This window comes from Microcebus murinus, chromosome 11 (assembly GCF_040939455.1).
Source record: "Microcebus murinus isolate Inina chromosome 11, M.murinus_Inina_mat1.0, whole genome shotgun sequence".
Taxonomy (NCBI): Eukaryota; Metazoa; Chordata; class Mammalia; order Primates; family Cheirogaleidae; genus Microcebus; species Microcebus murinus.
The window spans coordinates 64,273,810-64,280,070 of NC_134114.1; positions in this window are offsets into that span (position 1 = coordinate 64,273,810).

Genomic DNA, 6,261 nt, shown 5'->3' on the forward strand with positions numbered 1-6,261 from the left:
TCATTTTCTCCCATTTTACCTGTACCCACTAGTAGCGGGACACTCCAAGTCTGTTTCTGCCATAGGACTACTGGGCTCCTTGTTTCCTACCTAAGACCCTACATGCATGATTTCCTCACTTCATCTAAGTCTCTATTCAAAGGGATCCCAAAAACAACTTTCCTTGCCACCTCATATGAAAAACCTTCAACCCATATGTCACTCTCTAGCCCCATATTTTTTTTCTTTTCCTTTTTTAACTTTTAAAACTTTCCTTTTTTAACTTTCCTTTCTTAATTTTTAAAATTTCAGAATATTATGAGGGTACAAACATTTTGGTTATATAAATTGCTTTTGAACCTTTGAGTCAAAGTGGGCCCATTCCTCAGATAGTGTGCATTGTACCTATTAGGTATGAATTTACCCGTCCCCTCTTCCTCTCTCCCACCTGAGTGATTTCCAATGAATGTTATTTGCATATGTGCACACTTAATTTAGTTCTAATTTAATTTCTACCACTTAGGGAGAGCTTGTCAGGAACAGAGCCCTAACACAGAGAAAAAAACAGGGCTAAGAGATAAAGTTAGGTTCCAGTTAAGCCAAAGACTAGATATACCTAAAGGGACGTTTATTCTTGTAATTTTCCATTTCATGAACCAGCAAATTTCTTTTTTGAGTACATGTGGTGCTTGTTTTTCCATTCTTGTGATACTTAGAAGAATGGTCTCCAGTTCCATCCAGTATAATACAAGAGGTATTAGTTCAACATTTTTTATGGCTGAGTAGAACTCCATGGTATACATATACCACATTTTATTAGTCTACTCATGTATTGATGTACACTTGGGTTATTTCCACCTTTGCAATTGTGAATTGTGCTGCTATAAACATTCGAGTGCAGGTTATAACATTTGTCACTGTGTGAAACTGCATCATGCATTCATTTGCCTTCTTGCATTTCCTGATACTCTCTAATAATATTCAGCAGTTTAGACATGAAAAAGGTAACTTGAACTGATCCAAAGCAAATAAGGTAGCAGTATATCAGTGTAAGAAAAAAGAGAGAGATGGGGGGAAAAATGGCCAAAATAGCATTCAAGGACATCCATGCTAAATACAAAAGGAAGTGAATTAGGACCCTGATCCAATTTGGCTCAGGAAAAAAAAAAAAAAGAAAAGAAATTTGCTGGTTCATGAAATGGAAAATTACAAGAATAAATGTCTCTTTAGATATATCTGGTCTTTGACTTAACTGGAACTTAACTTTATCTCTCAGCCCTGTTTTTTTCTCTGTGTGAAGGCTGTGTTCCTGACAAGCTCTCCCTAAGTGGTAGTCAAAATGATCAGCAGCAAGAACAGGCTTACATTTCACCAGTTTAGCAAACCCAAAGAAAGTGGAGGCCTCTTCCTCAATAATGCTAACCAAATCTGGATTGATACATCCACCACTGAATCAGTCACTGTGGCTAAAGAAATGCAATATTATGATTAGCCAGAGTTGTATGTTCATTCCTGGACCCAGGTGGTGAGATCAGCCACACCAATCCATAAGACTGAGATGGGATTAGGAGTGAGTCCCTCAAGGAATACTGGGCAAAGAACATGTGTGCACTGCAGAAAATAGGACACCTAGGAACCAATGGGGTAAAAGTAATTGGAAGGCAGGTCCAGGTACTTGAAGACCTTGATGAGATCAAGGGACAGTTATGGAGGTAAGGGAATGAGGAAATGGACATACTAGAAGGATGTGCATTATGGAGAGGCAGTGGCAATACCTAATAAATGTACAAAACTAATCTGTGAGTCAATGTATAACAACATAAAAGAAGGGCAGAGGATGGTAAAACTGGGCACTAGAAACCAAAAAGGAATATGATTAACTAGCCAAGGTTTAAAGTAAAACCCAAATTCATTAGGATGACCACTATTTAAAAAATGACAACAACAACAGTAAATAACAAGTGTTGATAAAGATGTGGAGAAATTGAACCCCCCATGCACCATTGGTGGGATTGTACAAGGGCACAACCACTATGGAAAACAGTATGGCAGTTCCTCAGAAAATTAAAAATAAAACTAAAACTGCCATAGGATCCAGCAATCCTACTTCAAGGTACATATCTACAGGAATTGAAAGCAGGGATTCAAGGGGGTATTTGCACACCTGTGTTCATAGCACCATTATTTACAATATCCAAGAGGTAGAAGTAATCTACATGTCTATAAATGGATGAATGGGCAAACAAAATGTTGTGTATACAAACAATGGAATATTATCCAGCCTTAAGAAGGAAGGAAATCCTGTCACATGCTACAACATGAGTGAAACTTGAGGACGTTATGTTAAGTAAAATAAGCCAGTCAAAAAAAACCACACTGTATGATTCTACTTACATGAATTATCTAAAGTGGTCAAATTCATAGCAACAGAAAATCAAATGGTGATTAACAGGGGCCGGAAGGGAGGAGAAATGGGAAATTATTATTTAATGGGTGTAAGAGTCAGTTTTACAAGATGAAAAAGTTCTAGAAATCTATTGCACAATAAATGTTAATATATTTAACACTACTGAACTATACTCTTAAACATGGTTAAGGTGGTAGATTAAATTTTATGTGTTTTTACCACAATTAAAAATAAAATAAAAGTAAAGCCTAAGCAACAGTAAATTCAGGAAACAATTTGTCAGATAACTGAACCATCAAACCAATTCTTCCCCCCCAACCTACTGGTTGTTTAATTAATTGAGCTGACCAATTAATAGAGCTAAAGTAAATGATTATATATATAAACACTATAGCCTGAATATTTTTATACCCACAAAATTCATGTGTTTAAATCCTAACCCCATGGTGATGGTATTAGGAGGTGGACTCTTTGGGAGGTGACTAGGTCATGAGGATGAGGATGATGAATGGGTCCTTACTAATGGGATTAGTGCCCTTTAAAAAAAATCCCAATAAGCTTCCTGTGTTGCCTCTTCTATGTGAGGGCAGAGATAAAAGTCTCTACAAGCCAGGAAATGGGCCCTCATCAAGTACCAAATCTACTAGCATCTTGACCTTGAACTTCCCAGCCTCCAGAACTGTGAGAAATGAATTTCTGTTATTTATAAGCCACTCACTCCATACTATTTTAGCAGCCAGAACAAACTAAGACAATACATTTCAAAAACTGAGTAAATAAGAAGAGGGATTTTTTTTGAAGAATAAAAATGTATATACACTCTTAAAAGTTTTAGGGAAGGTGCTTACTATGAGCCAAAAGATACCTAGATGTGTTTGACCTGGGTACATTTATTCTATAAGCATTAATCTCTCATCAATAAGGTATTTGGTTTACATGGTGACATTGTAGTTCCCAACATAATTGTTAATTTAACTATTTAGATTAGAAATTATCATTCCCATGTGTTATGTGGTTGAGCCTGGTAAAGTAATAATGTACATCAATTTGTTTTAGCTAAGGAGCTAATTGTTTTTAACCTAATTTTCATGTATTACTAATGTTTAATAAAAGTTGCAAAATAATTATACCAATTGGTCAATATTAGAAGAATCATCAGAGACAGAAGTAGCTAAATTGCTCACAACTGATGGCCCTTGATCATCCAGTGTGTGCACTCACCATATCATCATGCTCAGGAGTACCAGATAGGAATGCTCTCATCCTATTTCTTTGGTTTCCATGAGGAGGTGTTTTTTCCTAAGCACTCACACCTTTTTGCTCCACTTCACTCTTCTCCTCATCAGGTAGAGAAGCGTACCATTAGCAGATACAGAGCGTGGTCAGGGGCATGTGTGTGTCCTGTCTCCCACGGGAAGCTGCCATGCTGCCCCACTCCTCTGTGCTAGGAGTTGTACAGGGGCAGGCCCCATATGGGGAGGCCTGCTCTGACCCAGTGCTGCCCATGACTGGATGAGAAGGTCTAATTCTGCAGTATGATCACAGGAATCCCACCATTGCCCACATTCGCTCCAATATTAGCTTTACCAGTAATAAACTAGACACTTGGGCTCTCCACCTGATTATTTTTTGTCTTATTTCTTAAAGGATTTTCTACCCTACGGCTGGGATAAGGGATTACATGCAACTCCCAGAAAGGTAGCAACTACTTTGAAACAAAATATTTTTCAGGATACCAGGATTTAGACCAGTTTGCTATAAGACAAAATGTTATGCATAAGCTATTGTCTTTATTGATTCAGATATCAAATAGATGGGTAAAAATAAAAAGAAATGAAATACAGGTCTTTAACCAGCATAAAGAGCAACTACAGAATTGAAGAACATTACATGAAATAGGGCTCTTTCACACAACTCTTTTAACTACTCCCTAAATATGTTAAAACTATCAGTACTAGCATCCCAAACTGCAACTGTTACATTAAAATCTAAATAAAAATAGATTTAAAAATTCCTTATCTTTAACCCTCTCTGAGAAATTAAAAAAAAAAAAAACTCTCCAGACAATTGCCTAACATTTATTTCTCCAACACATTCACCAAACATCAACTGAGTACCTACCGAAGGGCAAGGCCGTCTCTATAACCACTACAAATACAAACCATTACAGTTTCCACTCTTAATGAGCATAAATAAAATGGAGGAGATGGAACATGTATACAAGTACCTAGAATAAGGAAGCATTTGCCATGTCTTGTAAAAGGTAATAAAAATCACATGGATGTTTACAACAAATAGAGGTCTCTTTCAGAGAAGAAAAGCCTGTATAAATTAGGTGGCATTTTCTTTTCATTGGAACGTGTAAAACAGTGGCAAATATGTGAAGTGTGGAAAGCACAGAGCAAAGAGCTTTTGGGGAGAAGTGAGAGATAAAACTGGAAAGGTATTTTGGGGCCATATCTGGAGCAGGGCTTGAATCCTAAAAAGAGTTAAAAATGACTAGGAACAGTGCTGTGTGGGTTGAGCAGTGAGTCAGCAAGAGATGAATAAAAGAAGTGCTGAGCAGAAATAATGGCTCCGTTAAAGGAACAAGCATGAATCTGTGGCAGACTCAATCAGTACCATTTTCTGTGGGAGCACTTTTCAGCCCAGCAAAGAAGCATTTGGAAGTTCAAGGTCAGTGGGGAATTTTCGGGAATAAGTGAAGGCACTGCTGAGTTGACTGCCCGTGGAAAACAGGATAGACAGGGAAGAATGAAGCCAGAAAGAAGTTAACAGACAGGAGAGAAAAGGTCACAGTCAGAGGTGTGATGAGAAGCAAGACCAGGATCAGTAAGAGTAAGAAACTTGGAATGACTGATCATCCCAGGGATGCAGGGATGGTTCAACATATGCAAATCCATAAATGTAATTTGCCATATAAACAGAAGCAAAAACAAAGACCATATGATCCTCTCAATAGACGCAGAAAAAGCATTTGAGAAAATTCAACACCCTTTTATGATAAGAACAGTCAACAAAATAGGCATAGACGGGGCTTACCTAAAAAGGATACAAGCCATATACAACAAACCCACAGCCAATATCATACTGAATGGGGAAAAATTGAAAGCATTCCCACTTAGAACTGGAACAAGACAAGGTTGCCCACTATCTCCACTTCTGTTCAACATAGTGCTGGAAGTCCTTGCTACAGCAATCAGACAAGACAGCAGAATTAAGGGCATCCAAATGGGAGCAGAAGAGATCAAACTCTCACTCTTTGCTGATGACATGATATTATACCTAGAAAACCCCAAGGATTCAACCAAGAGACTCCTTGAATTGATAAATGAATTTGGTAAAGTCTCAGGATACAAAATCAATACACAGAAATCAGAGGCATTCATATACACCAATAACAGTAAAAATGAGAACCAAATCAAAGACTCAATTCTCTTCAAAATAGCAACAAAGAAAATAAAGTACCTTGGAATATATTTAACTAAGGAGGTAAAAAATCTCTATAGGGAGACCTATGAAGCACTGAAGAAGGAAATAGCAGAAGACATAAACAGATGGAAGAATATACCATGCTCATGGGTCAGCAGAATCAACATTGTTAAAATGTCTATACTACCCAAAGTGACCTACAGAGTCAATGCAATCCCTATCAAAACACATCATCATTTTTCACAGATTTAAAAAAAATAATTTTATGCTTTGTATGGAACCAGAGAAGACCCCGTATAGCAAAAATCAATCCTAGGCAATAAAAACAAAATAGGAGGTATCAATTTACCAGACTTCAAACTATACTACAAGGCTATACTCATTAAAATAGCTAGGATCTGGCACAAGAACAGGGACATTGACCAGTGGAACAGAACAGAGAA